General features: G+C 42.3%; 1 protein-coding gene across 2 annotated transcripts in view; it reads left to right on the top strand.

The window, feature by feature from the left end:
• The window catches only part of DAAM (disheveled-associated activator of morphogenesis-like protein), a 195322-nt gene that overhangs the window by 140745 nt on the left and 27077 nt on the right, over positions 1-27500 (top strand). The window lies entirely within an intron of this gene.

The raw sequence follows: 27500 nt of genomic DNA, 5'->3' as shown, positions 1-27500 counted from the left end.
GAATAGAGAAGAGGGAAGGGAGGAATGTGAGGGGGTGAGGGAAGAAGAGAGGTAAAGGGAGGAGAGGAGAGGAGAGGAGAGAAAAGAGGACAGAAGAGGGAGAGAGACAAGAGGACAGAAGAGGGAGAGAGACGGGGAAAGAGGGAAGGGGGAGGACAAAAAAGGTGAGGGGAGGGGGAGACAAAGGAGGTGGAAGGAAGGGGAGAGTAAGGAAGGAAGGGGGCGAGGAAGGGATGTTGGGGAAGAAGGGAGGTGGGAGAGGGAGGTGGGAGGGGAGAGTAAGGAAGGAAGGGGGAGAGGAAGGGAGGTTGGGTAAGATGGGAGATGGGAGGGGGAGGTGGGAGAGAAGGGATGGAGGGAGGGAGGTGAGGGAGGGAGGGGAATGAGGGAGGGCGGGTAGGGAGGGAAGGGAGCGGAAGGGAAGGGAGGAGAGGGGAGCGGAAGGGAAGAGAGAGGAAGGAAAGGAAAGGAAGGGGAAGGAAAGGAAGGGGAAGGAAAGGGAGGGAAAGGGAAGGGAGGGAAAGGGAAGGGAAGGAAAGGGGAGGGTGGGAAAGGGAAGGGAGGGAAAGGGAAGGGAGGTAAAGGAAGGGGAGGGAGGAAAGGGAAGGGAGAGAATGGAGGGATGGAAAGGGAGAGGAGGAGAAGGGAGGGTAGGGGAAAGGAAGGGAGACGAAGGGTATTATGAGTGGGTAGTTGAGGGTGGCATGGGAGATGGTGTCTTGGCACGGGCCACCAAGGCCAAGGGCATAGTGGGCAACGAAGGGCAGGGTGAAGGGGATGTAGCTGTCCCCGATTGGGTAGAGAATAATAATGTAAGCGAGTCGTGTCTTGATCTAACTGGAGATAAGAAACATTTAGCGATTGTCATCAGCTTGTCTGAACTGGTTCATCTAACCCTACTCTTGTTGTCTGTGACTTGAATACTGTTAATTCTAGCTGCCCCATAGCGAATTTATTCAGCTGAGGGAAACAAACCTTTATGCATTGTAAGGAAGGCTCTTTTAAATATGAGGTCCTATTTTTCATTAAAGGAGATAGGAATTATCTTATACAAACTCTGAACGGAGTAATATAGATTTATATAACATGTTATGTTCAATAGCAAAATAGTAGGAACTGGAAAAAGTCGATTTGATGGACAAGAGCGCGTTGGACGTCATCAAAGAAAACGGACCCGCAAGGCTGTAAGAGAAAACGAAGAGTTGAGAGCACAGCTTCATTGTTTGTCAAACATTAACATACGGTATATTCTTCACTATGCATATGTTTCATAGAAAAATACTCAAATTTGAACAATTATTATTGACATAGTAACAAGTTTTTCAGTTGATTTTTTTTATTTTAGTTACAATATATTGAGATACTTCGTCCAATTTTACATGCGACTCCACAGGAAAAAAAAAAAAAACCAAGAAAAAAAAAACACGCATGAAGTTCTGAGATTCGTTTTGATTTCTTCTTATATTGCACACTCCATTACGATATGATGGATCTGCGTGCACTCCCCGCAGTCAAGGCTGCTTCAGCTTTTATTGTTGCCTGTCCCTTACGTGTCTGTGTACATCTTGCTGTATTGTTTACAAGTCTTTCCTTCCCCGCCCTCCCTTTCTTCTTCGCTTTTGTCTGCATCTAAGAAAGCCTAGGGCGACGCAGGCACGCAAAAGCGCTTTTTCTTTGTATTACACAGGATTACAAAGAAAGAGCATGCCAACAGGAGACCTTTTGGTCCATAACTAGGTCGGGTACTTGCCTCCATAAAGAAGGATCAACTGGCCTTGGTTTGTGTTATGCGAGTCAACTTGTTTCTTAGGTTCTGGAGGTGATTAGGTGTTGAATTAGGTGGTAAAAGGGGCTGAGTCAGGTGGCGATTATGGTGAATCAGGTGTTGATGGTGGTGAATCAGGTTGTGAATCAGGTGTTGCAGAATTGCTTAAACAACTGTTGAAGGTTGTAAGTCAGGTGGTGATAGTGGTGAATCAAGTGGTGAATCAGGAGCTAAATCAGGTGTTGAAGGTAGCGAATCAGGTGGCGAATCAGGTGCAAAATCAGGTATTGAAGGTAGCGAATCAGATGGTGAATCAGGCCTTGGATCAGGTGCTGAATCAAGCACTGTATGCATAAGGTGTCAGGTCAGCCAAGTTCTAAGCAATTATAGGTAAGTTTGCTTCGTATATGAAATTTTAGATTTAAGATCACAGTGAAGGAGACTGTAAGAGACCATAAGGCCTACACTAGGCAGTTCCATGGCATTGTCCCTCCATAAAGTTATCTAACCTTCTCTTAAAGCAAACGAGTTTCAGCGCCCACCATCATGGTTAAAAGGTATATTCTATTCGTTAACTACTCTATCGGTAAACCAGTTCTTGCCTATTTCCTTCTTAAATCTAAATTTGTTCAGTTTAAATCCATTTCTGCGAATCCTACCCTGTTGTCTTAATATGATGACCTTATTGTCCTTTGTGATATGGACACTTCCTGGAATTCTTTGGGGGACAATATCACACAGAAGAGATGGTCACGGAGAGATGTAGAAGGGCACTTAATTTTAAGAAGGTTAGCAGATGTTAAAAGTAATCGGTATTCTTCTTTGTGTCGAAATCAGTCTCCAATCGTAAATGACTGTTAAGTGGCTCTGGTCCGTAGGGACATACCTCTGACCTTTTCTTTGCTCGTGGGGTTTGGGGATTTCTTAATTGAATGAAATCGACTGGCATCACATAAATGCACAAGTTGTCAATGGATGTGGAAGAGTCAAAGATTTAAGAAGGATACAGGCAAGGATTGGTTTACCAATAGGGTGATTAACGAATGGAATTGACTTGGTGAAGTGAGCGCTGAAAATATTGGTTGTTTTAAGAAAAAAACAACTTTATGGATGGGGTTGACAGGTTGTAATGGACATGAGTAGTGTAGGCCTTATGGTCTCTTGCAGTCTCCTTCATTCTTATGTTCTTATGTTCTTTTGTTCTTAAGATACACAAAGGTCAGCTATAGGGTTCCGTACCTTTGACCTTTACACGCTCTTGACCCTATCCCAATGGTACAGCTGCGCTCTAAAGGTCACCAACAAACTCTATTAGGTAATGAATGACACCTAGAGATTTCCTTTTTTGATATTTCAATTTTGTATCAAAGATCTTGAGCTCATATCATAAGAAATGCATACGACAACAGCGCCAGATTGTCCACAATGATAGAAACGCTAGTAAAGCATAGTTCATAACAAGAACAGCAGTAGCATAGTAAGCATGGAAAAGCAGCATATTAAGTACGCACAACAAAGGTGCGAGATTATCCACAAGAATAGAAGCGCTGGAAAAGCGTTATTAACGACGACGACAACGACGACAACAACGATGACAACGACAACAACGACAATGACAACGACAATAACAACATCAATATAGTAAGCATAGAGAGGCAGCACAGTAAGCATTGAACGACCAAGGCGCCATCTATGATAAAAAAGGAATAACAAAAGAAAATTGTCGTCGAACTTTTGAATCTGGCTGTGCGTGGCACGGCGCGTACAGTGTGCAATTTCGTGACAAAGTCTATGCATTTGTCTCTGTCAGTTCGAACCAAGGCCATGGACGTGCGTGTCCGTCTTCGAACAATTAGCTCCTTCCACCCCCGCCTCCCCATTTCCTGATGGGTTTACACAAAGATGAATAAAGTACCCTGGAGGGAACCAGGGCCAGAACAAGGAGAAACCTTTACAAATGCTTTCTCTTCCGCCAAAATTCCCTTCCTTTCTAACTTTCTCTCACACTGCATCTTCTCATTTCAGTTTACCTTTCACAAAAAAAAAAGTGTTTTTATCTTTCTCTACAACTATAGCTCCAGCTATTTTACCCGCTTTTGGTTGATGTAGATGCAAGCCTTAATGTCCAAATCTTGTGTCCATGCCTCCTGAGCCACGATACAAGTTCTGATAAATATCCCTGAAAATGATCAGTGGCTACACCTCTCCTTTATACATGACTATCATATCATTTTCGTATAGACTTCTCTCCCTCGCCCACAAAAACCGATCCCGCGAGAGTGGGTGGTCCACAATCCATACCGAGAGAAATGAAACATGTATGTGGACAAAGTCATTCCATATGTGATATTTGACGAGTTAGATAGTTTCGTATGAAATAATTATTGATTAAAATGATTAAGTATGAGATGCATCGATAATCAAATATAATTTCCTTTCGAATATTTGATTGATCGAATCATTTTGTATGAAATAGTTGATGGACCAGATAATTTCATATAAAACAGTCAATAACTAAGATCAGTTCGTATGAAATAGTTGATGGTCTTGACAATTTTATGTGAAATAATAAATGGGTCAGTAATATCTAACGAAACAGACCAATTTATATGAAGTAGTTGATAAATTGGACAATTTCTCATGGGCCATTAAACTCAATTGGTGGATTAAAGAGTGTAATGAGGAATAGACATTTAGGAATGGATGCGAAGAGGAGACTGTATGAAGGAGTGATTGTGCCAACAGCACTGTATGGGGCAGAAACGTGGAACATAAGAGAAGAAGAGAGAAGGAGTTTGAATGTGTTTGGGATGAGGTGTCTGAGAAGTATGGTGGGGGTTACTAGGCTAGATAGAGTGAGAAATGAGGAGGTGAGGAGGAGAACAGGGGTGAAAAAGGAGCTGGGAGATAGGGTTGATGAAAGAATATTAGGATGGTTTGGACACATGGAAAGAATGAGTGAAGAAAGACTAGTAAAAGAGGTATGGAAGGCAGATGTGGAGGGAGTGAACATGAGGGGACGTCCTAGGATGAGGTGGATGGATGGGGTGAAGGGGGCTTTGGGGAAGAGGGGAATGTCTGTTGAGGAAGGAAGGGAGAGGACGGAAGACAGAGGTGAGTGGAGAATGGTTGTATATGGATGATGTTGTGATTGCATGAGGAGGAATGGGCGGGGTGGGGTGGGGGGTGAGGTAGTATGTGTGAGCAAATTTTGACGCAGCCCGAAGGGATTTCTCCCCGTCCTCTCCTTATATGCAAGGGGGGGACGGAGAGGGGGGGTCGCCGATTAAATGAAGCGGCCTTGCTGTGGATGTGCTGTGTCTTGCGACACTGCTTCTGACCCAGGGCGGTGGGCAAGGTGCGGGGATGACCCGTCATCCAGGAGGTGCTCAGATGAGAGGGAGGGTGGGAGGGGTGTGGAGTGTATTTAGGGATGAAATGGGTGGGAGTGTTTTTATGCCTTTCCCTTTTTGGCTACCTCCCTTGAAAGGGGGAAAAAGCCTTGGTATATGTATGTATGTAAGTAATTAATCATCAAATCATTCTATTTAAATCGTCTAATAGATAAGATTAATATGAAATACTTAACGGAACAGGCACTTTTGCAATGAATATTTAGTGGATCAGTTTTGTATAACATGATCTGGCTCGTTTTGTATAACATGTTTTTGAATCTGGCTCCTTTGAATGAACGTGTCGATAAGGAGCAAAAGGTCGAACGGCACACAAAGGGAGAGGAGGAGGAGGAGGAAGGAGGAGGAGGAAGAAAGGAAGAAGAAAGGAAGAAGAAGAAGGAGGAGAAAGACAAAGGAGCAAGATAGGCAGAGGAAGAAGGGAGGAAGAGGAAGGAGGAAGAAGAAAGGAGGAAGGGGGAGGAAGAAGATTAAAGAGGAGAAAGGAAGGAGGAGGAAGAGGAGGAGGGGGAGGAGGAGGAGGAGGAGGAGGAAGAGGAGGAGGAGAAAGCAAGGAATAGGAAGAAGGATGGAGGAGGAAGAAGAAGGAAGGAGAAGGATGAGGGAGAAAATAAGGTGAGGGAAGGAGGACGAGGAAGGAAGAGGAAGTCGGAAAAAGGAAAAAAGAAGAAAAATGAAAAAGGAAAGAAGAGAGGAAGAAGAAAGGATGAGGAGGAGGAGGAGGAAGAAGAAGAAGAAGGAAGGAGGAGAAGGAAGGAAGAGGAAGTCGGAAAAGAGAGAAAAGAAGAAAAATGAAAGAGGAAAGAAGAAAGAGGAAGAATGAGGAAAAAGGAAGGAGGAGTGGAGTAAGATCGAGGTGGCCGGACGATGTGGAAAGGTCGTGGTGTCAGGCTGGGGCCGGGAAAGAGCACTGCGGACTCGCCTTTGCTTACTTGCTTGCATGTTGTTGTCGTTGTTGGTATTAGTGTTATTGATGTTGTTGTTCTTGTTATTTTCGCTGTTGTTGATAATAGTGGTGGTGGTGTTGGTGCAGTTAATGTCGTTTGTCGTTATTGCCATCAAAGGTGACGACACTGAATATATATCATTAATAATAACGATACGAGGAAGGAAATGTATTGACAGAGAACGAAGCACAGTGGAGATCGCGCCATGGAAGCTTCGTCTGCACGCCCATACAGGATTATAGGCTGGCACTGTCACGGCACACCCACTTCACGCCCTCAGCCACTTGTGACGAACGTGTCTTGTATCTGGATAAAAAAAAAAAAAAAAAAAAAAAAAAAAAACACGGTCGCCTAACTGTCGATGCGCCTAATTGTTGCTACATTGTCCGCGGGAGGACATCTTTTCACTCTGATAAAATCTATGTAAATACAAAATAAACTTCAATGGTAAACAGGTAAAAAGGAAAAGTGTGTACTTATTTGTAGTACAACGTTTTGCTCGTCAAAGCTTTTTCAAGTACATAGAGGTAGATTGCACACTTGAGTACATGTACAGTATGCCCCCGAAGAAAAGGGGGGGAGGGCAAATGACCGTACTATAAACTTACTTAAACCACGGTCGTTATCTCGTTCCTTTTCGGGGGTGGGGGGAGCTACAGATAGTAATTTTGTCATTCATACTCTCTCACATAATGTTTCTTCAGTTATATTTGTCGGCAGCTACTATTAAAAAAAATGTAATTACTGTGAAAAATGTGTGTGTGTGTGTGTGTGTGTGTGTGTGTGTGTGTGTGTGTGTGTGTGTGTGTGTGTGTGTGTGTGTGTGTGTGTGTGTGTGTGTGTGTGTGTGTGTGTGTGTGCGCGCGCGTGCGTGTGTGTGTGTGTTCGCGTATTTACTCAAAGGTGTATACGTAAGAGTATTTAAACACGTATAAATGTATAAATGTACGTATATACTGTATGATATATGTATGTGTGTGCGTGTGCGCGCATATATATAATGCGTGTTCAGTATTAACACCACACCCTATCCGCCCTATTCTTCCCTTGCGCTAATCTCGTGTCTCCCAGGGGTTAACCTTTCATTAAACGAAGACAGAGATGTGTTGTTTGCCGTCTCAGTTCAGATATCCGTTCCGCCACGTTCCTTCGTGCAGAAATTCCCAGCTGCAATCGTTTCCTACCATGACGGTAATCCCTTTTTCATCATGACGGTGGCCTCGTTAGAACGACATTCACTGGTGGTAATTAGTCAGTGATGGTGGGTCATTACGGGCACTTTAGCTTATCTTTTAACCCTTGTTTTATTGGTTGTCACTTGAACGTTTGTCCCAGTTGCCCCTGCAAACTAAAGCACTTGTAAATGTTGGCATATAGCCCTAGTACTACAAGAAGACAGATATACAAGACAGGCACGTTTAGACAGAGAAACAGGCATTGCCGGACTGTCGGACCGTAGGACGGTAGGCTGGGATATCAGTAGACAGACGAACCGAAAGGACAGGCCAGACAGACAGACAGAGAGACCACAAGGTCGTTCCGCTTGACGGAATGGGTCCACAGAACTTGTCTGCTTCGGTGATTTGTCCCTCCCTCAATATCATTTCAGTTCAACTTCCTTCAATCTTTGCTGAACCCCCAACCTGTTCCCCCCCCCTCTCTCTCTCTCTCTCTCTCTCTCTCTCTCTCTCTCTCTCTCTCTCTCTCTCTCTCTCTCTCTCTCTCTCTCTCTCTCTCTCTCTCTCTCTCTCTCTCTCTTTCCTTCTTTCAGTCAATCTCTCTTTCGCCATAGGGTACACCCCCATCACTGTCAATCAAGTTCTCTCTTTCTCTCTCTCTTTCTCAGTCACTCTCTCGCCATAAGGTACATCCCGGACCAGTCAGTCCAGTCCTCTCTTTCAACCCCCCCCCCCCTCTCTCTCTCTCTCTCTCTCTCTCTCTCTCTCTCTCTCTCTCTCTCTCTCTCTCTCTCTCTCTCTCTCTCTCTCTCTCTCTCTCTCTCTCTCTCTCTCTCTCTCTCTCTCTCTCTCCCCTCCCCCCGTGGAACTATATGGTGATCAAATGTCGTATATGCCGTTTAGATGCAACTCTTTATCATGCATATACAGCATATTATGATGTACATCCAAAATTCAGCTTGATAAATGTGACTGGAAACCGTAGCCTTCACTCATTAGAAATGAACACACACACAGACACACACACATATGCGCACACACACACACACACACACACACACACACACACACACACACACACACACACACACACACACACACACACACACACACACACACACACACACACAGAGACACACACACACACACACACACACACACACACACACACACACACACACACACACACACACACACACACACACACACACACACGCACACGCGCGCACACGCACGCACACACACACACACACACACACACACACACACACACACACACACACACACACACACACACACACACACACACACACACACACACACACACACACACACACACGCTGTGGTTAGAGCTGTGGTTAGAGCTCTGGCCTGCCACTACGGAGGTCCGGGTTCGATCCTCGCCCGGGGCTGAAATAATATCAGTATCGCAGCGCTGAGGGGTGTTACTCCAACTCTCGTGGGCGGGGAGTTGGGTGTGTGTGTGTGTGCAAGGTCATAGCATTACCCATAGATCGGACCTACGAGCTCTGAGCTCTCTTCCAGGAGGGAAGCTGTCGATCACGAGTCCAACACGTGATCCAAAGACCAAGTGAATACACACACACACACACACACACACACACACACACGCACACACGCGCACACGGGCACACGCACATGCGCACACACGCACACCGCACACACGCACACCGCACACACGCACACCGCACACACGCACACCGCACACACGCACACCGCACACACACACACACACACACACACACACACACACAAACACACACACACACACACACACACACACACACACACACACACACACACACACACACACACACACACACACACACACACACACACACACACACACACACACACACACACACATTCTTCTTTGAATGGAGATCAGCTTCCATTCATATAAGAATACTACGTGACTCTGGTCTGCAAGGGTGTCGTCAAAGTTGCTAAGATATTCATTGCATAAAATCTAATCAGTCAGGAACACGTAAACTGCGATATGACCTAATGAAAGGATTCAATAAGTGGTTTAGGTGAAATGGAAAGAGTGTATACGCGGTATAAAGTATTCTATAAATAACATTGTATGTACTAATCTCCTTCCATCCCTTTGGTGAGGAGAACGGTCAATGAAACGAAAAAGAAATCTACATTTCGGGAAAATAATAATTAAGTAAAATAAAAGAAAATAAATCTTGGATAGCTTTTAGCAACATACAAGAACTTCATTAGAGAGAAATGTATTAGCACGTTTGTAAATCACAAAGACAACCTAGAGTCGGAGTGAAAGAAATAATTGGGAGAACGTTAACTTCTAGATTTTGGGTGCTAATTGCAGCCCTCTCCAGGATATGTCTTTCTTGAAGAGGGCTGTAGTTAGCAGCCAAAATATAGAAGTTAAAGTTCTCCCAATTTTCTTCTTTCACTCCGACTGTGGGTTGTCTGTCTCATACAAGAACTTGATGACTACCTTAATGGCTCAGTCCAGATCCAGACACCTAACGGGCAAATACGAAGATAGCCTTGACAAAAGGAAGGACAGAACAACATAGGATAACATGGGAACAAGTGGAGACACAAGCGAAACACTCAATTACATTTTGACACGTCACATTAATGTTATCGTCAGCGCAAACTTGTCCCAACCTTCACACACCTCAGGTTACAAGGTACAACTACTCATTAAACATTATCTTACACAAAGCGTTAGATATATGACAGTTGCTTTGAGCCCATATCAAGAAGAGAACAGGAAGTCTTGGGTTCTTGGAGCAGTTCCCTCCCCTTGTTCCCTTTTTTTTTCTTAGGTCTCTCCCTTTTCCCTTCCTCCCCCTCCCCCTCACTCCTCCCCTTTCCTCCCCCTCCCCACCCTCTCCACCTGTCGTTCATCACATGTGAAAAGCAAGCCTTGTTTCCTGTACAGGGAGGATGTCTGTTTAATGTATAATTGGCACGATATCTGCTACGCTCCGTGACTCATTTCTTGATACTTCTTTTTTATTTTTAAGTGGGTGGTGGGGGTCGGGTGAGGGAGCTCAGCATGTGGTAGCTGACGCGTTGTGCGTAACAACATGTGATGATCAGTCACGATAAAGTGATACGCCGGTTCTGTGACGTGACGCAATCATATGAAGTGCTCCACGGTGTTCTTTCGTTATGATTAATGGTCTGGTGTTGTAATGAAATCTTGCGGACAAATATAAGTGACCTATGAAATACAATATATCCCTTATTTCCTTACAATTAGAATAATTCTTTGTTAATAGAATTTTATTAAGACAACAAATACAACAAAAGATATAAATGAATGATTCTGGTATTTCATGGGTCAGGTTTGTTTGTCCGCAGGGCAACATTTGTACAATTGAAAAAACACGTTTCTCTGCAGTTTGCTTGCGTATAACGTACACATACATACTGTACATATACATGTACAAACATACATATATACATACATATATACATACATATACATACATATATACATACATACATACATACATACTAGTATAAGCATGCATGCATATATGCACGGATACAAACATAAACATACATGTATGCATACATGCATACATATATACATTCATACATACACATATACATACATACATACATACATACATACTATCCCATGACCCAGCTTATCTGTCAAACCTCATTTCTGAGGTCAGAAGGTCATTTCTTAACCTTGTTCTATTCCATGTGACCTTAGTTGCGGAGAGGTTCCCAAGCTGGTCTCACATATTATCGCCCCTTGTGTCATAATGTTTAGTACACACATAAACCCTGCAGACGGGATAACAACAATTACTGATTGCTTCTTCAAATACTGAACCATTTTATTCATATTCCGTCCTTAAATTAGAAAAAAATTAGCCTTAAACACAAGAAAAATAATAAAGTGTCACCAGTTTGTCGAAGGTGAAAAAAATAACACCCTTGATGATCAGGGGATGACATAGAGATGATAAAGTAATGTAGCTGCAGATGTGATAAAAGTTAAAGTGCCACTCGTTATGTATACGAGTAGGTGATGATTTGGTTTAATGTCACAACTCCTTCCAATCAAGAGGCTAAGACGATGTCCCTTTATATCGTAGAATTTAATGAACCATACCCTTTATACAACTCGCCGGTGGCAGGGTTCGAACCACCATCATCTCGACCTTCGCCGCAAGTAACGACAACATAACCCGCTCGGCAAGTGAGCACCCCAGTATGTAAAGGGGTTATGAAAATGAAGCATTCTGTTCATTGTGTTCTTTGTTTTCTATATGTTTGAGGTGAATTCCACAACATAACATATACTGATAAGGCGGATGTGGTTCTATACACCAAGCATATCACACGCTACGCATTCAACGTGACGCGGAGATAAGATCAGCAGTTTCTGGGAGGTCGCCAGTTCTGGGTGGAGGTCTAAAGAATACGATTCGGATACCATCATGGATTATGTGGTATATTCGTATTTACTCGGCGATAACCAGCGCTTCTATTCTTGCGGACAATGTAGTCCCGAAGCAGGGAAATCTTATAGGTGGTAAAGGGATAGAAGAGACAATAGGAGCTAAGTGATCAGAATTCTATTTTGAATGGAGATGAGTCTCCAATTGTAAAAGAATACAGCGTGACTCTGATCCGTATGGGTGTAACTGAAGTCCCTGAGGTATGGACTGCACAAGACATGTAGCACTTTATACAGAGGTGGATAGTGGCCAGAAAATAAGAAGAACCACTGCTTTTTTTTTTTCTTTTTTTACATTTCAAGTATCTGTGAGAAGACCTACCGCCATGAGCGGCAGTCTGACATTAAACTACGAATCTGCGGTTTAGTATTATTTTACCGCAAACGCAAACAAATGGAAAGATTTCGGCGAAAAGTCTGTGGGGGAGAAAAAGAGAATATTTTTCCTGCAATTTGATTAAAGAGTTGGAGGGGAATTCTCCTTCAGGTTTCATGAAACCGACACCAATACACTTTGTTTCTCATGAAAAGCGTATGTGCAATACCTTCCATGTCTGAATAAAATAGCCTGATGGGAGCCAAAATAAAAGAAAACGTAATATTCTTACCACGTAACTTGTTCATAGAAATCTCAGTAGACTTTGGAACCATAATACAGTATGATGTAATATGTATCCAACGAGTGGACATTTTGCAGGATTTTCACCACGGTGTCACTTCCCAAGAACTTGCGAAATACATGTGATAGACAACCTGAAGTCCAGTGCTGAACAAAGATCTCCTCCTACCCCTTCCAAAACTATGTCAACATTTGCCACGTCACTCATGCAAAACATCTCGATCTCGTCTCTCCACATTTAGTGTGACATCCCTTGAGTTGGTCTATAATTTCTCGGCGTCCAAGCAGTGATACTGTCCTTTGCCATGTCACTCCTGCAAAACCTCTCACCCTCATTCCTCCACCTTTGGTCTGGCATCCCCTGCCTTGGTCGACCATTTCTCGGCGTCCAGGCAGTGATACTGGATTCATCTCTTGTCCTTTTTTCATGGTCTCCGCCCCATCCGGTTCTTTATTGCAACGGAAACGCATGTCGACAGGCGACTTTTTGTCTCCTGATGATGTCTGATGTAGAATCCGTTTCTTCGTTTGCTTACTTGTGTGTGGATTTGTTTCGTTTTGTTATACATTTTACGTCCAATCTCATTATGGACCGGCATGTTTTGTTATTGTAATAGACATGTTGATTTTATTGATTCAGTTTAACGTCGCGAAACGCCCCCCCCCCTCCTCGCCCGATCAGGAGGCTAGGACGATGCCTCTTACAGAGGACTTTGTAGCGTGGAATTCAATTAACCATGCCCTTAGTTCAACTCACCGGTGGCAGGGTTCGAACCACCATCACCTCAATCTCCGCAAGTAGCGACGTTTTAGCCCACTCGACTTGCAAGCATCATAAATAGATAAATGTAGATATATAGATAAACAAAAATTAAATGAATAAATGAAGAAACAAATTAGATAGGTGGAAAGGTATAAAAAATAACAAATGAAAAAAATTAATCGGTAGGTAGATATCAAAGCCTATTGCTTAGGTGTCTGCCCAAATGAATCATTAAACTGAACTATACCATATGCAATCCCCTCTGCTGGAAGTTTATTTCCTTCACCAACTACGCAGTTGGCGGCATTGTTTCAACCTACTTCTACTTGATCTCTTACGTCATGACATCTCGAGGGTCATTGTTTCTTGTCTGGTTTGTTTTCAGTTTGAAAATATTCTCTTTTCTCGTCTTACACACCTTTCAAAAATTTCAAGACATACGTCAAGCCTTGTTTTCATCTTTAAAATGATTAAATATATGAATCTGTTTTCATACGACTAATTTCGGATACAAATTCCATAACACCTTTTGTTTTTTCCTGTTCTCTATACCAGGTTATCTTTCTACTCTGAACATACTATCAGTCTCTATCACCCTTGTATAATAACAAACACAAGAATGGGGAGACTGCAAGAGACCATAAGGCATACAATAGACATTTCCCTGTCCCTTACCACCTTGCAGCCCTACCCATAAAGTTATATAATCTTCTCTTAAAATAACCAATTGTTTCAGTGCTCACTACATAGTTACGAGCTTTACTCCATTCGTTAACCATGTTGATAAACCAGTTCTTGCCTATTTTCTTCTTAAACCTAGTCATAGCTGGGAATATATACCGATTATAAACTCATAGGGTTACCATGTTGAAGTTCAGCCGTGGAGGTGATACCACGACGTCTTTGTAGGAAGTTGTCTGCATTGTTTCGCATCCTTTTCTTATGGAATGGATTAGTCACATGTGACTCAAACTCCGTGTTGTGACTGACTCGCAACTCAGTAATCAACTGTTTTCGAGTGTGTGGTAAACGCTACAAATTTTGTACATACACACTTACATTTAATGTTTTGCGAACATGTTTATACACGGCATTGTGTCTGCATTTACATTTTTTGAGGCCGTGTGTACTACATGCCCTTTAATGCGTGTGTTATACATGGCCGTATGCTCCATTGTGTATGCATGAGCGTATGTGCGTGTGTGCGCGTGTGCATGCATATATATATATATATATATTGTGTGTGTATGTGTGTGTGTGTGTGTGTGTGTGTGTGTGTGTGTGTGTGTGTGTGTGTGTGTGTGTGTGTGTGTGTGTGTGTGTGTGTGTGTGTGTGTGTGTGTGTGTGCGTGTGTGTGTTTTATTTGTTTTTGCATCTATATACATGGCCGTATGCTCCATTGTGTATGTATGAACGTATTTTTGTGCGTGTATGTGTGCATGGATATACCTAGTGTGTGTGTGTTAATTTGTCGTTGTGTGTATATGCGATTGTATGAACATTGGTTGTGTGGCCAAGACTAACGCAGGGAAATTCCCCTCCTCGGGGTCACGTGAAAGATCAAGACTGAAGCGATTGGGCCCCGGCAGCAGAGCGTGATCAGGTGCAATGTCTCGTACTCGCTGCTCCATGCAACAGTTTGGCGCCAGAACTGCCGCGGCGCCAGTTTTTATGCTGAACTGAAACCGTTTCTCAGGCTGTCTGACCATCCAAAGTGGCCTTTGGGAGGGATATGATATATATATATATATATATATATATATATATATATATATATATATATATATATATATATATATATATATATATATATATACAGACACACACTAAGAAATTATTACTTCGTCGCTCACCTGTACACCATCCACCCTCTGTCGTCCTCTTTCCTTCCCCTGTTCCTCCTCCTCCTCCCAACCACCACCACTGATTCCGCCGCCTTTACCGCCACACAAGCTTAGTGTCTGAAGGCTCTTGCCTCTGGAAGGACGGTTCGTATCTCCGTCAGCGTTCGTCGTCCCACTTCGCCTCGTCCGGCCTGCCACGTCTGCTGCAGCGCCTTCTGCGGCAGTACTTCTCGTCATGACAGCCCGCACGAAGGGTCCTCCGAAGTGGCACTGTTGTCTAACAGACATAACGAGGACAGCTCTTATTGGGGCGAGTTGGGACTGACGAAGCGTGGGCGTGGGAGTTCTCGGACAGAATCTACTAGGTGACACGCCTCCTCTTAGTAGAAACGTTCCTTGATGCGTTTTTGGACCCAAAGAAAGTTTGCACTTTGTTTAAGCGTGAGCTCCTCTGGAGAGAAGAGCTTGTAGCTGAAGGCCTCGTGCACTATACTCGTTTATAGTGTTCCTTCTCACGGAGGCCCTGAGTGGAGTGATCAGTGAAACGTTCCGCTATCGGAGTACGTGTGACTTCGATGTGAGAAATAGTTGGTGTCATTCGAAACCGTTGTTCTTCGGGGGTCTGAACACACTCGAACTGTCTTTCGACTAGAAGACTTCCAAAGTAGGGATAATGTCTTCGGAGAAGGTCCTCTTATTATCATGAAGCTCGTATGGAAGGTCGACTGGTCTCCCTTCACAAGAACTCTGAGTCTTCGTAGAGGCCGCTTCAGGAGGACCTCTGAAGACCCTTCCGATGTGGCGCCAGCGTCCGGCGCCGCTGGAGGCATCAGTACCTCCTCCAACGACTACGCCAAGAAGGAGCCCCTCGGCACCTCCAAAGGTGGTGCCGGCGGTGGCAATAGCACTGTCTGGACCCGGAGCCTCTTGTATGCTACCTTCCGGAAGGCCAAATTCAGTTCGGGGAAGTACAGACACCAAAAGCAAAGCCAATATTGCGATAAATTCAGTGGCGGTGACTCGAAGTGCAGAGCCAATGATCCTTCCGTGGGAAATGTTTCTTCGAAGGAGATCTCGGAATCCTCTACACCCGCAGCTCGATTCGCCCTTCGTTCCCGAAGTCTCCGAAAGGGGAGTAAGACTGAGTATCCCGTCGACGGGAACAAGAATAACCGGTACACCGGAGATCGTCCCCCCGGGCACCGGGGGAACAACTCGCCACACAAGTACTCCAAAGACGATCTAGTTCGAACAACGGAAGAGGACCTTGTGTCTGGTCTGTCTATCGAACTGAGTTCGGGCGCGGCGACGCCATCCCATTTGACGACATCATCTCAGGTAACGACACCTCGCTCAAAGGACGCGGAGGTTCCTGCCTTTGAGGTCTCTCCACGGGCTCCGCCAGCAAAGGCAGGCGCTGAGGATCCACACAAGAGAGAAACTCTTCACACTCAGACCGAACATGTGCGCGACCTGGATGCACAGGAGGAGGATGAAAGGTAGGAACCTCCAATACGAAGCTGAGGGGAGAATTTTTTTCGATTTCTTTATCTCTATCTCCCTTATTCTTATATGTGTATATGTATATGAGTATAATATATATATATATATATATTATGTGTGTGTATATATGTATATGTGTATGTATATGTATGTATGTATGTATGTATGTATGTATGTATGTATATATATGTATATATATATATATGTATATATTTATATATATATGTGTATATATATAAATATATATATACATAATGTGTGTATATATGTATATGTGTACGTATACTGTATATATATATATATATATATGTATATATATATATATATATATATGTATATATATATATATATATATATATATATATAAAAAACTGCCATCCATGAGCTATGAAATGGAACAGTCCTCAAAACGTAGTATGGTTCCAAATTTTACGGTTCAGTTGGATAAATTCCTGCTATAATGCTTGGTAATTGTTCATTTTCTTTGCTCGATTTAGTTGCCTGGTTGTGTCTGTTTATTTTTTGTTTGTTTTTCTACGTCCGACCTCGATATGAACCTAGAGGCCTCCTATCGCGCCCGCGCTTTTTTTATTTATTTATTTATTGTAACCTTTTCGTTGTGCTTTATAACATTAGTCCGTCTGCAGTCAGAGTATTTCATTCAGCTCGAGGGCGCCCCTACGAGACGGAAGAGTCGATATATGCTAAGATGATAACATAAGCAAATGTTGTTCTACAGTCAACGCTTGTTGTCTCAAATTAGTGATGTCGCGTTGGTGACGTTTTAACTCTCCAGAGGCCAAAATTTCCCTCTTTAACCGGGGGGGAGGGGGGTAGCCGTAACTTAATTCTTGAACGTAGCAACGAGCTCTGACCTGTTAAAGTGGCTGCACACTTGACATTTCTCACTAGCATGCTACTTGCTTTTGCTATTTCGTTTGAGTAGAAACGACTTCGGTTACGATCCTTTGTTTTTACAATTTCCAAATGTCAAATGACTCTTACAGTGAGGAGCTGAATGACGAAATAAGAAAAGTTAAACCTAAAATACGAATGTTTGGCACATTGTTGAGATGTTCTGACGGAAGTCTAGAATATTGTAACAGAATTCTTTTCTGCTCAAATGAAGTAGCAAAAGCAAGCAGCATGTTAGCAAAAATGCCTAGTGTGCTGCTACCTTTAGATTGAATACCCAGTTGTTCATGTCGAGACATTGTCATTGTAAATTGTATATATAGTTGCTTCTACTTCTAAGAACTACAACGTCAGGTGTCATTAGTAAAACTTAAGCAAGCGTATTTGTTTGCATCGGACATAAACCTACGACAGTCTACGACCCACAATTTTTTTGAAGATAAATTTTACTGTTTTGAAGTGAAGGCCATTGTGCACAGGAATTCGGAAAGGAATAGGAGCAGAGGTGAAAATGGGTTTTTGGGAACCATGTTTACGCTAAGGCAGTGCCCATGATTTATGCTTCTCAGGAATCACATTAAATGTCAGACGCTAAAAAAAAAAAAAAAAAAAAAAAATGGATATATGTCTTCGTCATAACGCCGCCTCCCCCGACTTTGTGTCCCACTGGGCAAAGGACGACTTGGTAATGCACAAACTACATTAGACCTCGACGGGAAGCCTCGAGGACCAGCTCAAATCCTTGGGATTCTTGAACGAGGCCGGCGCGGCGCCGCGGACAAAGCAACGGTTCGCACGCGGAAACGCTATCGCGGTTTTTGCATAAAACACAGCGGCCTGGGGAGGTGAAGGAGCTTAGCTCGGCAAGGCTCGCCTCAGGAGGCATACTGACGGCAGGTGCAGCCGCACTTCGCTCCTCAGCCTCCACCTCCACCATTATCTGTCTTGGCTGTCTCCATTCAACATCTCTCTTTCTATGACTCCTCCTTTTTTCTCTTTCTCTCAGTCTCTTTCCTTTTCTCTCTTTCTCTCTGTCCCCTTTCTCCCTCTCTATCTATCACTTTCACTTTCTCTCTCTCTCTCTCTCTCTCTATCATTTTCCTTTTCTCTCTATCTCTCCCTTTCCTTGCCTACCTATGTTTCTTTCATTTTCTCTTTATCTCTCTATCTCTTCCCCTTTCTATCCACTTTCTGTCTCTCCCTTTCCTTCTCTCTCTCTTTCTATCTCTCCCTTTCTTTATTTATCTACCTATCTCTTCCCTTTTCTCTTTCTCTATCACTTTTCCCGTGTCTCTATCTCTTCCTTTCCTTGTCTTATTTCCTTTCTACATCTCTTCCTCTATTGCCTTCCTTTCTCTATCTCTTCCCCTTTCTTCTTCTTTTCACTTTCTCTATTACTTTTCCTTTCTGTCTCTCCCTTTCCTTCTCTCTCTCTTTCTTTCCCTCTTTTTCTCTTGCTTTCCCTCTGTTTATCTTTTGTTTCTTTATCAATCTCTTTCCTTTCTTTCTCTCGTTATCTCCTCCCTTTCTCTCTCCTTTTTCCCTCTATTACTTTTCCTTTTTGTCTCCCTTTCCGTCCCTATGTCTACTTTCTTTTCCTCTTTCTTTTTACCTCATTCTTTCTCTCTTTCCTTTTCTCCATCTTTTTCTTTTCCTACATTCATTTCCCTTTCTCTCTCTACCGTTCTTTCTTTCTCTAGCAATATATTTCTTCCTCTATCTCCTTCCCATTCTTCCTATCTATTTCCGTTCTCCCTACATGCACACACCCACAACCAAATCCACAAGACAGTCCAGGAGGCTGGAATGGGCCAATCGACAGAAGATAAATTCTGCTCAATGTGATGCAGATATGGAAGGTCTGCATCATCCTGCATGTGGGGACGGGGCCTTTATAAGTACAACATTTCGCTTATTACAACCGAGAAGCCGTACTAAAAGGCTCCGACATCACATTTGGTGTTTCTTTGGAGAGACTTGTAGGCAACTGTCAATTTCATGCAGATAATTTCATACAGATATGAAAGGTCAACCAAAGTTCCCGAGTCGACTCTTCCCGTCTATTTATGTCTCCTGTTAACCCGATTTTTCATTAAATCTTGTTTGACCATTTATGTGGGATCACCTGTTGACGGGCTGTATATATTTATTTATTCTTTATTAAAACAAATATCAGGTTTTTAGCGACTGCGAAGGAGAGGGAATTGTGTTCAGTAATTTAGAAATATTTATTTCTCTCAATTATCTCTTGCCCTTGTCGACGAAGTGACGTCACAGTGCTCTGGTAGGTCACGTGTTACTTGGGTGCCTGTTGCCCTCTTTCTTGGTCTCGAAATGCGCATGCGCGTCTTCTCTGCAGAGACATGCGCTCATGGAGTTCATCTCTCTCTCTCTCTCTTTCTCTCTCTCTCTCTCACTCACTCACTCACTCACTCACTCACTCACTCACTCACTCACTCACACACACACACACACACACACACACACACACACACACACACACACACACACACACACACACACACACACACACACACACTTTCAACGAACGGACGGCTTGACGAACGCTCTGAAGAAAAGTGCAGATTGAGGATACCAACGCAAAGAGAAGTGCCTTTTTGTATTTGCAGGGGGGGGGGAATTGCTCGTGAGGTAGTGGGAAAGTAAGGAAAGAGGAGAGGGGGAGGGATTACTGGGGAAATGGAAGATAATGAGGATGTGGAGGACTTGGCCCAGGCAGACGGGCGGAAGATCAACATGAAACGACCACCGGATGACGAAATGGCAAATAAAAATGTAAAGATTAGAAGTATAGAGAGGAGAAATACAGTAGAAAGTGACGAGAATATGTTCCAGGGATTTAAAGAGGGTGGGGGGGACACAACCCCCCCCAGACTGATAAGACTAGAGGAGAGAGTTGATAAGGTGATCGAGGACTTGGAACGTAAGTTAGGTAATGTAGGCTCCATTCTACAAAGAATTGAAAGATTGGAACAACTAGAGAAGGCTAACAGAAACTTAACTGAAGAAGTAGAGGACCTAAAAAGACAGTTAGGAAATGTAAAGGAGGAGAATGAGAAATTGAAGAAGAATAGTAATGAAAACAGTGAGAAAATAGCTACAGAAGCTAAAAATTGGAGAATAACTCAAGAAGGGAATAAGGTTTCATTCACTGACATAGTCAAACAGCAATTGAAAGAACATAATGAAGACTCAGTTATTAAAGTGATGAGACAGAAGGAGAATATAGTAAGAGAATTAGCTGACAAAAAGAAATGTATAATTATATTAGGAATGGAAGAGAAACATAACCCAGATAGAACCGCAAGAATCAAGGAGGAAAATGAAAGGGTAAGCAGTTTATTAAAATTAGTCCAGGAAGATGAACCAGAAATTATAAAGGAAATTGAGGAAAAATTCAGACTCGGAAAATATAGTACAGATAAGACCAGACCAATTAAGATTAAATTCAGGTCACAAACAACGGCAGAGAAAATTCTATCCAAGACAGGGAAACTAGCAACAAATGATCAATATAAAAAGGTATGGATAAAAAGAGAAATGAATAAGGAGGAAAGAGAGGCAGAAAAGCAGAAAAGAATTGAAGCTAAGGCAAAAAACGAGGAAAGAACGGAGTCAGAGAAAGAGAGATTCTATTGGAGAGTAGTGAACATGAAAATAAAGCAGTTCGACATACTAAAGAAAAACATAAGGGAAACAGAGAACACAATGGAAGTGGCAGAAAACTAAGAGTGTCTTACACAAATATAGATGGATTGATAACAGGATTGAATGAACTGAATGATTATTTGAAAGAAAAAGAACCGGACATAATGGGAATTGTAGAAACAAAATTAAAAGGCCCACTACCACCCAACAGTGTAGGACATGATACATACAATTATTGGATTAGAAACAGAGAGAAAAAACAAGGGGGTGGAGTTATGTTCCTGACAAAGAAGGATATAAACGTGAAAGGTGTCATATATGGAAAGAATACAGTAGAGATGATTATGATAGAAGTGGAAGACCGAGATAAGAAGAGCAGAAAATTTGTGATCAACTATGTGCCTCCGAAAACAGCCTCATGGGAGGAGAATGAACATAAAAGTATGTTAGAGGACACAAAGATAGCATTAACTAAGATAATGGAAGACGGAGGAAGAATAGTTATGATGGGCGACTTTAATTGCAAAGAAATCTGCTGGGAAGAAATGACAGTAAAGAGTGGTAATGACTCATGGGGAAATGCTCTACTTGAGATGATTACTGACCATTCAATGACACAATGGATACAAGAGAACACTAGGTATAGAAATGAAGAAGAACCATCGAGGCTAGACTTAATAATTACATCTGAACCTAGAATAGTGGACAAGATTGAATATAAAACACCAATAGGTAAAAGTGACCACATATTGATTGAACTGGAACTTAATGAAGAAAAATATATGAAAAGAAATGAACAATATAGAAAAGGAAGAATGATGTATGAAAAAACAAACTTTGATAAAATAAGAGAATTCTTCCAACAAGAAAACTGGGAAGAAATATACAAAGAAGAAACATCAGTGGAAGAGAAATGGAATATTTTGACAAAAATTTACAAAGAAGGAGTGGAAAAGTATGTCCCAAGACAAAAACAAGAAAAAGAATATGTAAAATGCTGGTACAACAAAAGTTGTAGGGAGTTAAAAGACAAAAGAGACAAAGCCTGGACCGGATGGAAAAAAGACAGAAGACCTGAAAAATGGAAAATATATACTGGTTATAGAAATGAATATGTACAAAAGTGCAGAGAGGAAAAAAGAAAATATGAAAAAGATGTTATAGAGAAGTGTAAAGATCAACCAAAACTATTCTACAGATTTGTAAACAATAAACTGAAAAACAAACAAGACTTGGAGAAATTAAGACAAGGGGGAGTTGAATACACTGAGGAAATGGAAATGGCAGAAATTATGAACAAACATTTTAAATCAGTGTTTACAAGGGAAAATATACAACCTGAAGAGATTGAGTGGAAGGAAAAAGTCCCCCCTATGGAAGAAATAGAAGTAACGAAGAATGAAATATTGACACACTTGGGTAATTTTGATGTCAGAAAATCGCATGGGCCAGATGAAATAGCAAACTGGATTCTGAAAGAATGTAGGAATGAACTGGCAGACAAAATACATAGCATAATAAGCAGTTCCTTAAAAGAAGGAAAAGTTCCAGAAGATTGGAAAAAAGCAAATATAGTACCTATATATAAAGGAGGAAATAAAGAAGAACCTACCAACTATAGACCAGTCTCTCTAACAAGTACAATAGCAAAAATATGTGAAAGAATGATCAAAAGTAGATGGGTAAAATACTTGGAAAAAAACAACGTACTAAATCCAAGGCAATTTGGATTCAGACAAGGACGATCATGCGTCACCAATTTAATATGTTTCTATTCAAGGCTAATAGATATAATACAAGAAAGAGATGGATGGGCTGATTGTGCATTTCTAGACCTAAAAAAAGCTTTTGACAAAGTACCACATAAGAAGTTGCTTAAGAAATTAGAATATGAAGGAGGAATACAAGGTAAATTGCTAAATTGGATGGAAGACTTTTTGCAAGAAAGAAAAATGCGAGTAGTGATAAGAGATCAGCACTCAAAATGGAATGAAGTAATAAGCGGTGTCCCGCAGGGAACAGTTCTGGCCCCAATAATGTTTGCTATATATATTAATGATATGGATGAAGGAATTGAAAGCTATATGAGCTTCTTTGCAGATGATGCAAAATTACTGAAAAGAGTGAAAACTGAAGAAGATTGTGAATCACTACAGAGAGATCTAAATAAAGTACAAGAATGGAGTAGGAAGTGGGAGATGGAGTTCAATACAAAAAAGTGTAGTATAATGGAATTTGGAAAAAGCAAAAACAGAATAACAGGATCATATAATTTGGGAGAAGAAGGAATAAAAAGAGTAGAAAATGAGAGGGACCTGGGAGTCATTGTTATGAATAATATGTCACCTGAGAAACATATAAATAAGATTTTTGGAGAAACTTATAATTTAATAAGAACAATCAAAGTGGCATTTACATACCTGGATGAAGAAATGGTGAGGAAAATCCTAGTCACCCTGATAAGACCAAGATTGGAATATGCAGCAACGATATGGTCACCAAGTACAAAAAAATGTATAAAAAAAACTTGAAAGAATACAAAGAGCAATTACTAAACTGGCACCAACACTCTCAAAACTATCATATGAAGAGAGACTACAAAAACTTAAACTACAGACACTAGAGCAAAGAAGAGAGAGAGGAGATTTGATAGCTATTTACAGAATCATGAAAGGCATAGAAATTACTGATAGAGAGAATCTGATAAAATGGGATGACAGAAATACAAGAGGACACGGAAAGAAAATAAAAAAAGACAACTATAGAAGAGATTTGAAAAAGAACAGCTTTCCTCACAGAGCAATAGACAGTTGGAACAAGTTAGATGAGAAAGTGGTGTGTGCAAAAACAATACATGAATTTAAAAATAGTTTAGATAAAATGAGATATGAAGACGGGACCTCACGAGCATAGCTCCCCTTCCCGTAAAATACAACTAGGTAAATACAACTAGGTAAATACACACACACACACACACACAAACGCATACATTCGCGGTCGCCGCTACGGCGGCCCGAGTTCGAATTCCTCCCAGGGCTGAAATAATTTCAGTATCGCTGCGCTCCGAGCTGTTCCTCCAACTCTTGTGGGCGGGGAGTTGGGTGTGTGTGCGCGTGTAAGGTCACAATATTACCCATAGATCGGTCATATATGAGCTATGAGCTCTCTTCCGGGAGGGAAATAGCTGTCGATCACGAGTTCAACACGTGATCCAAGACCATGGTGAATCTCACACACACACACACACACACACATACACACACACACACACACACACACACACACACACACACACACACACACACACACACACACACACACACACACACACACACACACACACACACACACACACACGCATACACACACACACACACACACACACACACGCACGCACACACACACACACACACACACACACACACACACACACACACACACACACACACACACACACACACACACACACACACACACACACACACACGTGCGCACCCACACCTTTACCACGTGCAATTCGACCTTTACCACGTGCAATTCGCGGGCCTGTTTCTGTCATATATCCCACGATTCACGCTCGCGTCCAGATTTAACCACACCCAGAAATTCCTGCTTGCCATGGAAGTCCGAACAAACAGGGCACAGGTGACGTTCATGGTCGTAGTTGAGCGGCTCCTGTCGTGTTTTTTTTTCTTCTACGATTATGGTTTGGCGTTAGCTCCGTTATCTGTAATAGGTTATGATATACACTGTGAACACGCCTGGCAATTGACGCGTGGGAACCTAAAAAAAATCTTAAAATTTTCTGTCTTTAATCGGAATCAATGGTCGAGAAAGGGACATGAGGTTTCGCTGGAGTATTTAATCAAATTTACTTTGTTTTTGGCCAGTTAGTTCCTACAGGTGTTTCTCTAAAGTGACTAAAATCGTCTGGCATTACCCTGAACAAAATCACAAAAGCGGACATTAAGTTTTAATCTATACCAAGAGTTTTTCCTCCTTATAAGGGAGGTAGCCAAGTCATTCTCACCCTCTCCAAGACCTTCTCACGCCCTCCAACTTCTTCCCACGTTCTCGAACGCCTTTTCAATTCCTTAAACCGTTTTTCAACTCTTCTCGTCTCCTTACAGAAACACCCTCCCACCCCATCATCTATCACCCACCTTTCGCCTCTATCCCTATTTTTGACTGATTATCCAGGATCTGGAGTTAGACGATCCAGATTCCATTATTTCGTAGTCAAGGTATGGGGATGGTGTGCCTCTTGAAGGGTGCAACTTCTTTCCCTTTAAGCGTTCGAGTGTGAGATTAAGTTTGTTCTTCCATGTCATTTGCTTACCAGCTGTGTCGTATCCCTCTGGGAGGCTGCGAGGGTAAAACAATGGGGGATACTGTTAACCACAAGGTCTTCTGCGCAAGCACGTGCGCATTTGCAAACAGGGGACATAGATAAAATAGATAACCAAATAGGTAGATAGGTAGAGAGATAAATGGATGATTCGGCAAACCGCATCACTGCTGCATATTGTAGTCTAGGTCGGGTGAGGTTTTCTATGAGTTTCTTTTCATCGTCTATGCAGTGAAAATCCACTGTTATATTCATCAACATTGTGTAGCTCCACCATAATCTTGCTGATGTGTTTGTGGGATGATACATTAACCATAGCCAGCACTATCAGGACTTCTTTTGCTTTTGTAATGGTTTTGCTTCTCATTGAATAAATCATTGATGCTCTTATCTTAGTAGTGCGCTAGTGGCGTAATCTGTAGCGCGCTGGCTTCGCATTCGCTTAGTCGTGGGTTCGATTTCCGCTCTTCTCTCCAATTCCCAATAGTGACTGTAGTTACCTGCCCCCAACAGCCCCCCAAAGCGCATAATAGGGAAAAGATGACGTCTTCGGCCGTAGCAACTCAGCGCCTCCTGGCGGAGGCTCCTCATTTTCTTCTTAACTCATTTCTATTCATTTGTCGTACTTCACATTTGAGTGTTGGATTTCATTTTCCACCACTGTTTCCAGTCACATAATCTGTCTAGATGTTTTTCCAATATTTTGTATTTTTTTTTTCCTTGTGATAATTTGTCTTTTGAAAGTGTCCTCACGCACACTTGTAAAGTAAAAAAATCTATATATTTTGAAATTGGCACAGGCAGTTACCTAACCCACACCCAGTTTTGTTATTTCATTTTTGTTTATACGAATCAACAGTTACATTATGAAATATTTAAACTTGGAACCCACTGTCGGTGGAAAAAGATAAAAAATGAGATGATTGTTCCTGTATATTTCGACCACTCTCTGTGGTCCTCTTCTGCTGCACAGGAACAATCATCTCACTTTTTATCTTTTTCCACCGACAGTGGGTTCTAAGTTTAAATTTTACCAATGTGTTACGACATTAGTGCGATCTAATTATGAAATATATTTCCAATAAATACATATATCATCCGCAAGGGAACACAGGAACACGCACTTCACCCTAATCTCACTGAAATTCGTAGATACGCGTATGTAATAAACTAGCTCTGAGGGTTCGTTTCAGATATGTTTCTTTTAATTACATGTGTACGCACAACTTTGTGTAAATCATACGCGCTCGCTCATATATATCATAGTACGCGTATACTGCACTTCGGACTTCCTTTTTCTCTCTCTTTCTCTTTCTCTCTCCCTCACCCCTCTCTCTCTCTCCCCCATTCTCTCTCTCTCTCTCTCTCTCTCTCTCTCTCTCTCTCTCTCTCTCTCTCTCTCTCTCTCTCTCTCTCTCTCTCTCTCTCTCTCTCTCTCTCTCTCTCTCTCTCTCTCTCTCTCTCTCTCCCTTCCCGCCTCTCTCTCCTTCTCTCCTTCCCCCTCTCTCCCTCCCTCCCCCTTCTCTCTCTCTCTCTCTCTCTCTCTCTCTCTCTCTCTCTCTCTCTCTCTCTCTCTCTCTCTCTCTCTCTCTCTCTCTCTCTCTCTCTCTCTCTCTCTCTCTCTCTCTCTCTCTCTCTCTCTCTTCCTCCCTCTCTCTCTTCCTCCCCCTCTCTCTTCCTCCCCCTCTCTCTTCCTCCCCCTCTCTCTTCCTCCCCCTCTCTCTTCCTCCCCCTCTCTCTCTCTCTCTCTCTCTCTCCTTGTCTATCCTTCTTCTCTCTCTCTCTCTCTCTCTCTCTCTCTCTCTCTCTCTCTCTCCCTCTCTCTCATCCTTTCCCGCCTCTCTCTCCTGCCCCCCCCTCTCTCTCTCTCTCTCTGTCTTATTCAAATTCCTACCTTTGTTTTACACACCCACACATTGACGCCCATAACCTCTTCAGTACAAGTGACTTAAAAGCTTCCATCGTCCCCCCCAAAAAAAAAAAAAAAAATCTAAAAGATAAGTCGTCATTAGCCATTGTAGCAAAGGAACTGAGTGATATTGCGTTTGC

The sequence above is a fragment of the Oratosquilla oratoria genome, chromosome 35 (assembly GCF_046742065.1).
Source record: "Oratosquilla oratoria isolate Oo_2021 chromosome 35, ASM4674206v1, whole genome shotgun sequence".
In the NCBI taxonomy this organism is placed as follows: domain Eukaryota; kingdom Metazoa; phylum Arthropoda; class Malacostraca; order Stomatopoda; family Squillidae; genus Oratosquilla; species Oratosquilla oratoria.
This window is presented reverse-complemented; position numbering and strand designations above follow the sequence as displayed.